Raw genomic sequence first — 11,871 nt, 5'->3', positions numbered from 1 at the left:
TGTTTTGAAACCTCCACTCAATTTGCTCTTGATATTCTTAAAAATCGCTTGACACAAAAATGTAGCTCTCTCCCACAACTTTTGGTTTTGATTATTTTTCTCATGTAAACATTCTTCGTTCAAAAACTAATAAGCTCAATCAAAACATGTTTTTAACTGCCTAATGTTGTAGACAAACCAAAGTATCAAATAAGCCGTTCAAAATAGAAAATGGAAACACATTTAGAAATATTATCGGGAAAACGTTTAAACGACGATTTAAACTATCAGTTCAATTGTTTTCATGTTCGATGAAAAATTTTCAATCATTAATCTAACAAAAAGAAAGTTAAAGAAATACAACTAGGGCAACTTTCTTGGTCCAAATCTAAGCATGAATTCCGTGGCACTCATTCAGCCCCCTTCTTTTCAGTCTTCTTAAGTTCGCGTGGGACCACCCCAAGAGGGAGCTGCACAATGCATTAAAGCTAACTTAATCGGTCTGCTTCCCCTCGTTACCTTGAAATCATCATGGGAGAACTTGGGTCCGGTGCATTCCCCGATTGGCCTCCAGAAGCCACTTGCTTCCCAATGGCCCCTGTTTAATCGAGGGAAATAACTGTAACGCAACGCTGCGATCTCAATTTATAATTCAATATTATTTCAATGATTCCCTCGCGCTAAATTTACGGTGCACACAAAGTGCAGCTCGACCCGATTAGAGTTGCGTTCTCCGCGTTGGAACACTGCCGGTCGGAAATGTTGGTACAATTTAAGGGATGCTACTTTTAGTTTCAGAAAAATTCTAGAAGCTTAGAAGAAAAAAATCTTAAAAATTGGTTTCTCGAGGAGTTTTTTTTTTATTAGTTGGTAACCACAGGTGGTAAATCCCGGTTTACGGATTGTATTCCAAGGCACGGCGAGCCACCGCGTCCCCCCAGTTTGCTACTCTGGGTCCATGGGTACAATGGGGGGTTTCTCGAGTAGTAAATGTGTTAATAGGTACAGAACATATTGACAATCGAGAATGCAGACCATTTAATTACCTACACTCGGGCAAATTGTTATTATAATTTTCATCAGTCTTCCATGGATGGCAAAACTCCTCAGATCAGCTTGTCTAGTGAAAGAGAGTGTCATTAGGCTGGAACAAATATCAATTTCTTCTTTTGTCTTCCCCCCCCCTTCGAAATTTTCCAAAAACCCGAAGGGGAAATAAATAAAGTTTTTAGTATTTCATGGAAATTTTGATAAAAAATTCAAGTATCCGATAGATTACAAGACCAAAAATAAATTTTGGAAGATGGAAGTAAATTCAAAATATGTATTCTTGATTTTATTGAATTTTTCAATAATAAATTTCATTATTTTATAGGTTTTGTGCAATGATATAGCATGCAATTTTTTGCGTGCAAGATTTTGTGCAATTTATTCCAATTTATTTGTTTTTCGCATTATTTTTTATTGTCCCCCCCACCCCCCCCCCCCCTCGCGATGTTCCAACTCTGAGTGCCAAAAGAAGGATTTGAAATTTGTTCCGGCCTTATCTGCTCCCCCCCAAGCTGTGCGCGAGAGATAAATCGCAATGCAATCAAAAGTGAGATTGTCGACACATAAGCAAAGTTGCCAAATTATTTATTTTTTTTTTGGTCGTCGCTCCACATTTTGACTTCAGCAATGGTGCAGCTTCTTACTATCCATTTTTAATTGCATTCGCAAAAATCAGGCAAAATCAGGCTTATTTTCGAAAATCAGGGAAATCCATAATGGCTTATCAGATTTTCAGGCTGAGCCTCGAAAAATCAGGCAAATTCTGAAAAATTAGGCACATTGGCATTTATGTACATAAAAGTGAGCGAGAGCATTCACATCCTCTGATGAAGAGAATTCTCTTCTTCGGGAAATCTATAGAGCATTGTGCTGATGAGAAATCTGAGAGCTAATACAGTTTTTTCTTGGTACGTTTACGAGAAAAGACGCTACTTTCGAAACCAGTGAAGCCAGAGGTGTCATAATTTTTCAAGATTTTTCTTGATTTTCGAGCGACCGTCTTTTTTCAAACTCTCAAATTGTCCTGATTTTTTAAAATTGTGCTTTAAAATATCCTGAATTATCCTGATTTTCAAAAAATAAATAAAATTTTTGTAATAAAACAGTTTAAATTCTTAAACTGAAGGTATCCTTCGGTTTAGTTGATATTTAATCGGTGTGTTTCGATATAAAGCATCCAAACCAGCCAAGAAGCCGATATCTTCTGTTGCATAAATATACACGCGGCGAAAAAATTTTTCAGGACAAAGGAATTTTACTTTGTTTAGTGGCCAAACAAAGAAAAATTACTGTGATTCTGGGACAAATAAAAAATTCTTTGATTCTAATCTGTTTTCCTTTATTTCAAAGAATTTCTCTCCTCTGCAATTAAAACGAATTCTTTGATTCAAAATATTTTATTAATTCAAAGAATAAATCTTTATTCTTATTAAATAAATTTTTTCTTTGGAATCAAACTCATAATACATTTTATTAATTAAAAAAGAATTTGTTCCAATAGAAAAATTTTTTTGAATCAAAATAATTTTTTTTTGGTTCAAAGACCAAGATTTCTCTGAGTGAAGGCGTCCTTCAGAACCGTTAATTCGTCTTTATTTATGCAATTTAAGAAAAGCTGCAATTTATTTCCACCAATCCACTAGTGTCTTGGAAAATCCAGATTTTTTTTTCTTCGCGGTGTACTGATTTTATAACGAAACACCTGGCACCTCTGTTCCGAACGCCATTTTTGACAGAAGAGATGCCAATGTGCCTGATAATCCATTGAATTTCCCTGATTTTTGAAAACGAAATCGACAACCATAAAAAGGTCAACACCTAGAGAAAAATTTTCGTTACTTTGACATATCCTAATTTTTATTTCCCTAGTCTCTTATTTAAAAAAAAATTAGCAACTCTGCCTTTGACAGTTATTTTTGCAAGAAAAATAATACAAGAACAGCAGTTGGCATGGTAGCCACAAGTACAGATTTATCTAAAAAAGTATAGATTTTTCATTATTTTTTGGTACAGATTCTATCCGCACAGAACACAGATTTTAAGCAGTTGCTTAAGACAAGTACGGATAAGACGAGTACGGAAAATAATAACCCAGTTGAAAGTAGCTTCCGGATTTTAAAACACCTTTTAGGTAGTTAATTAATTTTGAGTATTGAAAATTTGAGAAAACAGAAATGGTTTAAACAGCCAAAAGTTTTACTACACCCAAAATAATTTTCACTTAAAAAATAAGTGACATCTGTAGTGAATTCTCGCCATACGTAATTTCATTTGAATTTTAAGTGATGGGTCAAATGAATTCACTTAAGTGACCGGTCAAGTGAATTAAACTAGGAAATTCGAATGAAATTTATCTGAGTTTCTAAGTAAGTTTCTAGTTAATTATCTCACGCGTTTTTTAGATAAAAAAGAACATTTATAGAACACCACTTCGATTTCAAATACTTACATTACGCTTTCACCATAAATTTATTGATTGGAAAATTCCATCGTAATCCCAAGCCAGATCGATTACTGCGGATAGTGCGACTTCTAAATCTCCCTGCTGCAAACCAGAAAATCTGTCCAGTTCAACCCACAAGCTGAAACATGATAACACCTTTAAATAACTTATCCTCACATCACGTTTAACACAAACTATCGCCAAAATCGCCTAGTAAAGAATTGGGAAAATCCAAATCCAGCATAAGCTTTAAACGCTGCTCTTTAGAATTTTCCATTTTGAACTCTGAAAATAAACACAACCGACCCGACATTCACTTGGAATTCAAGTGATGGGGAAGTGAATATTTTTTCTCACTTCAAATTCAAGTGACGACTGAAGTGAATGTGGATGAATTCACTTGAAATTTAAGTGACTGCCAAGTGAAATGTATATGTCGCACTTGAATGGAAGAAAATCACTGGATCCTTGTTTTTAAGTGAAAAATCATGTGTATTTTAAGAGTGGATTTGGGTTCAGTGTAATATTTTCCACTGATGATCTTTTTTGTTGTTGGTGCACATTTCGGAGCAGATTTTTTGTCGGTGAAATTTTTTTCAACAAGAGTAAAGATTTCAATGTGGCAACGCTGACAGCGGGGAAGCGATTGTTGTAATTTTTTGTACGTTGTGTGGTCTGATGCTATTTTTTTTCCATTTACACTGAGGTGTATGACTGAAACACTAGGGCGCTCTTGACTAGATTTTTTTTCTCCCCCTCAGATGCGAGAGCTCTCACACTTGCCGTTCGAGTCGCACACAGCTCGTGAAAATTCGGATAACGAGTGGAGCCGAACAGTGTTTCTCCCGACTCTTTGTTGTTTGGGAGGAGCCCGGCCAACCATGCTTAAATATTACCAAGGTTGCCGAAAATAACTCTGTGTTTTGTGCGAAAAAAAATCTGATTTTCTCAAATCTTATGTTCTCTGTCCGCTTGATACATCTTCGTACCTGAAAATTATCAAATTTTCGAAGGTGATGAAAAGTATTAGAGAAACATGACAATGGTACAACAGATTGATGAGCTCTTTCTATCTTCATCTGTGTATTTTAGTAATTTCGAAAAATCGATTGTTCGTCAATCCTTTCTGCCAAGTATGGTTTCCTATAAACATAAATAACCCTCTCTTATCTAAAGGGTGTACGAAATCAAATTGCACCACTTTTAAATGCCTGTTACTTTTTACCCGTTGAGTATTTTCTCTTGAAATTTTGGGTAGAATTAGTTCAATGTGTATTTGTTTACGCTGTGTAAGTTTCACTAGAAGATAAAGTGGGAAGAACAGCAGCGGCGCAAAGATATTTTGCGCACGTACCTCGGAAATCCGGATCTTTCTCATCATGCCATCAGCAAGAAGCTGGGAATGGTACATTCTACGGTGTCTCGTGTTTTAAATCGGTACCACGAACGTTTGACCATCGATCGGGAAGAAAAAAGTGGCAAAAAACTGACCTCCGTATAATGTTAAGGATCACAAGCGGGTAGTTCAAGCTTTCAAGAGGAATCCCAACAGTTCAGTTCGAGATGTGGCGAAGAAACTGAATCTAACTAAAACTTTCATGCAAGACGCGAAAAAACGTGAAGGACTTCAAACGTACAAAGTCCAAAAGGCGCCTAATCGCGATGAACGGCAGAATACGGTAAGTAAAACACGTGCACGAAGCTCGACACCCAGATGTTGATGAACACATTGCCTCGTTATGGATTATGAGACGTACGTAAAAGCAGACAACCGGCAGCTTCAAGGGCTCCAGTTTTTCACCGCTCTTCATAAGTTCGATGTCTCTGAGGACGTTAGAAAGCAGAAGATATCAAAGTTTGCCAAAAAATACATGATTTGGCAAACAATTTGCTCGTGTGAAAAGCGGAGCACCTCATTCGTAACAACTGGAACGGTCAATGGGCAGGTGTTGAAACAAGTTGAGCATCACTGACTTTCAGTGTGTGCTGCACGGCTAACTTTTACCCAAAACCCAAACACGCAATACCCAAATCTTGTAGCAATTTACATTTTACTTTTACATTTAAAAAAGTTAAGCTAGCTTAACATCAGGGGCCATTCAAATATTACGTAACGCGTTTAGGGGGGGGGGGGGGGGGGGGGGGGGGGGGGGAATGGGTGTAAGAGTTTGTTACGCTTTATGGATTTAAGATAGAAAATCTGAGACGAATGTGTTACGTAGGGGGCTGGGGGGGTTGAAAATGACCGAAAATTGCGTTACGTAATATTTGAACGGCCCCTCATTTCTACTCACGCACGGGCCCATTTCCTACCATAACATCCAAACAATAACAACATAATCACAGCTCGGACGGCACAGGTTTATCACAGCTTTTTATCACGGGAATGTCTGGCAACCTGGTTGCACTGCTCCGCGGGCACGCACCACTGCCCGGAGCACCTCCACTGTCTGCTTCCGGCTGGTTCTGTTCTGGCTTGGCCCGACCGACTGAACTGGAGCCAACAGTGCCTTTAGCTCCCGAACAACGGCACTCGGCTCTCCAACAACGGCCCTGTATAAAACAAACATTGTTTCTCCTTTTCTCAAAAGTTTCCTTCGCTATTTTATCATTCACCCTGTTGGGGCCGTTTGCAATGATAAACCGATTCTACCAGCACAGTTTGCAACTTTCGGCTCTGCTTGGCTTGACGTGTTTATCGTCGAGGCTGGATGTTGTAGCGGGATGTTCAGCAAACCGTTGCCTGGGTGTTAAAATAAATGGATATTTATCCGATCTGTTTTTAACCGAATTGTTTTCGCTCACCTCCCGCTGATGCGGACCGACCCGGTCCTTTATAGATACGGCTACGGGATGCAACGGCTTACGCGACACCAACAGAAGCGATGAATTGTTCTGCTGTGCAATGTTGTTTTGTTTTTTCTTTGTTCACGTGCACATGTGTTTTAGTTTGACACGTTACACTGTTAATTATAAACATCGAATGTTGGCTCGGTTTAACCCAATCATTACACGCACAAAATTAAATAACTACAAATACTTAATTATAACGCTACAGTATACCTAACAAAATGTCTCCAAAAGCGTCTACTTCCTCTTTTGAGGTCACACGATGGTCCTACGATTTTCTGGCCGGATTTAGCCTCGTGCCATTATTCTAAAAATGTTTCGGAGTGGTACAAGGCTAAGGAGGTCAATCTTGCGCCGAAGCATCTCAACCCCCGAACGGCACCGGAACTGCGGCTAATTGAAAAGTACTGAGCCATCATGAAGCAGACACTTCGGAAGCATCCAAAGGAAGTGAAATCGGAGGAAGATATGAAGAAAACATGGATTGCTACGCAAAAAAAAGTTGGTCAAAATGTTTTACAGAACCTTGTGAATAGTGTAGAGAAGAAAGTTCGTGCATTTGGATATGGAATTGAAATTGAATAAAACCAACATGGGAAAATATTCATAACATGTTTTATTTTACTCCCTGAAAGTTTGAAGGTGGTTAGTTAAACAGGTGAATTTTGCCTAATATTTGTGTGAGTCGCAATTTGATACCTTTATCTGGAACAGCTTAATTATATGTAGGATCGTCAATGCTGTTCTTTCTCAAGGTACCTACTTTAATTTGCCAAAGGGTTCATAATTCTGTTTATTTTGGTACGTTTTCCGTATATTTCATCATCATAGAACGTGCACTGACAGAGTTCAGCTTTCACTGTCATATTGATTTTCTTCCTTCTGAATGTTCATTTGTGTCTTTCTCAGTTTATTCAAGAGATTACTGAAAATTTAAAATGTCAATATCAACTGTCAATTTTATTTTTGAAATTTTCACTAAATCAATGTTGATGCTGGAGTAGCTCGGAATGCTACCGGAAGATTCTAGATGGAAACATAATCCATTATCAAGTTTGTTGTACATAAAGTTGATGTAAGTAAAGTTCTAACTTTCATATTTTTCCAGGAATATGTGGATGATGTTTCTCTCCAAAAGCGAGCTGATTTGGTAGAACATCCACCAAACTTTTGTCGGTGAAATTCACAGAAAGTGGTAGCCCTCACAAGCTAGCAACATCAAAGGCAGAAGGAAATGAGCAATATGATAGTAGAATTAAAAATTGATGAATTTATATCCCGTTTATTTTGAGATAGTGTAGACTTTATATAAGTTATGCAGCTTTTTGCAGTAAGGTACATCGGGGTAAGTGTGGACGCGGGGTAAGTGTGGGCGATGGCTATTAAAATAATACTGTGCACTATTTTTTCAAACTTTTAATGCAGAATGTTCAATTTACTTGTAATCTATCCAATAACTGTGAAGAAGATACGATTCTGATAATAACAGATGTTTACAGCGACTTTTTTTGAATTTTCTATTTTCAACTACGATTTCGAGTTGATGTGCATTTTTTTCAATTGCAAATTTCTCCTAAGCTAGCTGGCTCTTGACGACAAACTCTACATTGAAACAATCCTTACATTCGAAACAACCAATTAGGAAAAGAAACGGCGATTAAAAATGAAGAAAAAAGAGTTTATTCACAAAAAACTAAAATTTTGTCTCCAAACCCTATATACCTGGGGTAACTGTGGACGGCTTTATACATGCTTGATATTTGCATATTTTTTCAATTTTCTGTCCTTCATCCAATACAATTAAGCTATATTTAACATTCGGATCATAAAAAGTTGGGTTGATTTGGAATAAGTACATATTTTTGATAAAATCGGATCTCGTGTGTTGCAACATAAATTACACACAATAATTATTGAAAAACGTCTAACTAATAGCACAGGGTTGCTAGCGATTTTTCGTTTTGAATTCCAAAGTTTTTCCCGGTTTTCCTAGGTTTTTCTCCCGGTTATAAATGATGACTTTTCCGATATTTATTATACTCGTTTTTGATTTAAAATCATGGCGAATAAAAAAATCAATATAAAAGGCTTCAAATTTCTAATAATTGTATCCCAAAACTTGTTAACCTATTAGAAATCATGGCGAACACTTCGCTGTTTTTTAACACGTAGTTTTCGATTCGAATTCACAGGTTTTCATGTTTTTTTTTAAAAAACGAATCTAACGAACTGGGCATCTATTCGTTGTTTTGCTCCACAATTTTAACAATTTTGGAAAAAAAAGTAAGGATAAATTTATCTTGAAACTATAATGTGGTACTTTTCAGCCAATATAAGTTTTCTAGAATTTCTATAGAGTTATAGAATTAATTTATTTAGAAATATGTTAACAATACATCGAAACATACTATAAAATTAACTTGGAAGGGGATTTTCTTACAAAACTTAAAATCATCAGATTGCAGGAAAATATTTAGTTTTTTTTAAATCCAGTAAGATTATATTTTTTTGTACAAGACAGGTTTTTGAAAAAAATGTTTTTTTAAGCGAAACAATGAATAACTATAGTAATAGTCATTCGAACTAAAGTTACGTGAAAATATAGAAACCGTGTATAAAAACAGGGCTGAGGTTTAATTATTTGAGTGTAAGATATTATTTTCTATCATGGTTAAGACCTTAGATTTCGGAAACTTTAAGCAACAGCTTAACGTAGAACGAATTAAAAATTTAACACTAGCGACGTAATGCTTCTTTTCTCAGGTCAATTCAAACGAAATACACAATAACAACATTGAAAAATCATTTTTTTTTCTTGATGAAAAAGAGGTGTCACTCTGCTTACAAGTGAGATTGCCAAATTATTTGATTTTTGCATAAAATAAATAAATATCTATATCTATATCGAACGCTGAATAATTTTACGTCGAAACTGAAACTGGTCCTGACTAGACCCAGGAAATTAGAGAAAATAACTTTTGTACCATATTGAAACTTACTCAGAAAACTTCGAACTAGTGTCGGTGGATTTTTATCAAATACATATTGAATAGTTGAATTTCTAGATCACTTTAATTCATTTGTATGTTGCTGACCCTCTATAAAAAAGAACCTGGTTAAGTTAGAAACTTCTTTAAGCGAGAAAAAAAGTTCAGTTCTGCGTTTAGTTTTGTCGATAATAGTTTCATTATTAAATTAATATCATTCGAGTTATGCTTGTAAGTGTAGCATACTTGCGGAGAGCGAAAAAATGAGATAACTCATATTTCTCCGCAATTAGTTAAAAAAGTGATAACATAAACGCTTATTTTACAAATCAACGAAAATGAGAGTTTATGAGATGAAACTCTATCGAGACTCTTAAATTATGAAATTACTCTAAAAATATTTTTGAAACTTATAAAATTTAAAAAAAATGTCAATTTTCCCGGTGAGGTGCCGAAATTCCCGGTTTCCCGCTGACGTGATGAAATTCCAAAATTTTTCCCGGTTTTCCCGGTTTGCTAGCAGCCCTGAGTACCATGAACTTTTCTCAAAATTTTGGACAGTTCGAGCAATAAAGTATCGTATTCAACCAAGAAAACACAATATTTTTGAAAATTTCCTGAAAAATCATAGGGAAAATCTATCGCCCACACTTACCCCATAAAGCGGGGTAAGTGAAGACACCAGCAGTCCATAACAATTTACGTGATAACTTTTCTCGCTTTGCTTGTTTCAAGCTAATCTTTTCAGCTTTTGTTAAAAACATGTTCTGCATCACATTGAACGTACTTTTATTAAAATTGATCCACTGCTGATTTTTTTAAATGATTTTTTAAAGTAGAACTATACGAAAAACCGCCCACACTTACCCCGGTGTACCTTACTGAATAATTAGAAACAGGATGACATATTTGGTCTAATGCACATGACAGAAAAACTTATATTTTTTAAGGGTCGAAAGTAATATGCACCATTTACGTTAAGACCCCAAACATTCGAATAATCGTGAATTAAACATTTCAAGATGTAAACTCATATCGGATTACGCTTACAAGATCCAGATGTTCATTATTTAAGTTTTTTTACAAAATTTAGATATTGATCGAGTTTTAACCGGCAGTGTGCAATAATCACATGTTCAGCAAAATGCGTGCGGATCTAACAGAATCTGGCAGACGTTGTTTTACGCACGCGGAGCTTGTAATTTTCACATTACTGGCATCAGATAGACCTATGTATGTATGTAAATTAACAGCTTCAACGAACTATGGATATGATTTTCGGATCCACCAAATTCGCATAGCGAATGAATCGTGGTTGTTAATGTTAAAAACTTTTAAAATTTTCTTTTCCAGCAGACGCGAGGATATAGAAGAACATAACGATCAAGATTATTTCTATGTAAGACGCTCCATTGCATGCTAATTATAACAGACAAATTCAGATAAAGGGAGCCTATTGATGCAAACGGCGCGATTTCAACAGTGTGCAATGTATGCCGATGAGCATCGTAGAACCAGATACATATAGGCACACGTTCTCAATTGGATCAGATTAATTACTGGCTGGGACTATAATTGGGATATTTTAACAAGACTTGAAACTAATGGAATTTTCAAGCAGGCCGAGCTGCTACACACTAGATAATTCGAGTGATTTGTTTTTCCCTGAAGAATCCAAGGGGAATTCTTTTCCAAATACCTAATCTTCTAATTTCGAATAAAGGCGAACTCAGGCAGCCGGAACGCCGTTTTGAAGTCAATCTCGAAAATGGAAACCGCCCACGTAAAGGCCCTTTCTCAAGAGCTATCGAAATGGCTCCATAAATCTATATGCATATGCTTTCCGATTCGCTGCTTCCGTAAACTTGTGCTCTACATCAATCGTTCGTATGATGTTGCTCTGTGTTTTTTTTTCTTATGTATAATCCAGATTCAATATACGCGGCGGCGCTAGAAGAGGTGAACGCTCCCAGGCGACGTTTACAGAGTTTCAACTTTCCTCACCGTATAGCGTCTCGTGCTACTCCAATGGCTTTCGACGCTAACGCGATACTCCTACTGGCACACTTCCAGCCTAAGTTTGAGAAATAAAAGCCAAAGCGAAGAGAGAAAACTGGACAAGATTAGCGGCATGTCGCAATGGTACAGACTCAACTGCAAACATAAGTACGAGTTCATAATTTATGTTTATGGCATACTGCCGGCTGTCCTTTGTAAATAAATACGATCTGCTGCCACCAGCAATATTTTGGACTTTCAGATCACGAGCACAAATTTGGTATATAATAGTCCAGCAATCTTGAACCTATTCTAAATCGACATTTCGGAGCGAAGGTTTGCAAAAGGAAGTGAACTAAACCACGATTTTTTTCGGCCATCCAACAGTCTAAAAAAAGCAATGAATGCAAAAATGTAAACAAACTTCGCTTTTAGAAGGTCAGCAAAAAAATCGATATCACAACTAAGCCCGTATACCGGGGACGACCTCAGCTAATTTTTTGCTTTCAAGCCCACTGTAAGGTGTCGTCCGAAGGCAAGATATCTATACAAGTACCTGTTTGC

Source organism: Uranotaenia lowii, chromosome 2, assembly GCF_029784155.1.
Source record: "Uranotaenia lowii strain MFRU-FL chromosome 2, ASM2978415v1, whole genome shotgun sequence".
Lineage (NCBI taxonomy): Eukaryota > Metazoa > Arthropoda > Insecta > Diptera > Culicidae > Uranotaenia > Uranotaenia lowii.
The sequence above is the reverse complement of the archived record's forward strand: the minus strand, read 5'-3'. Positions refer to the sequence as shown.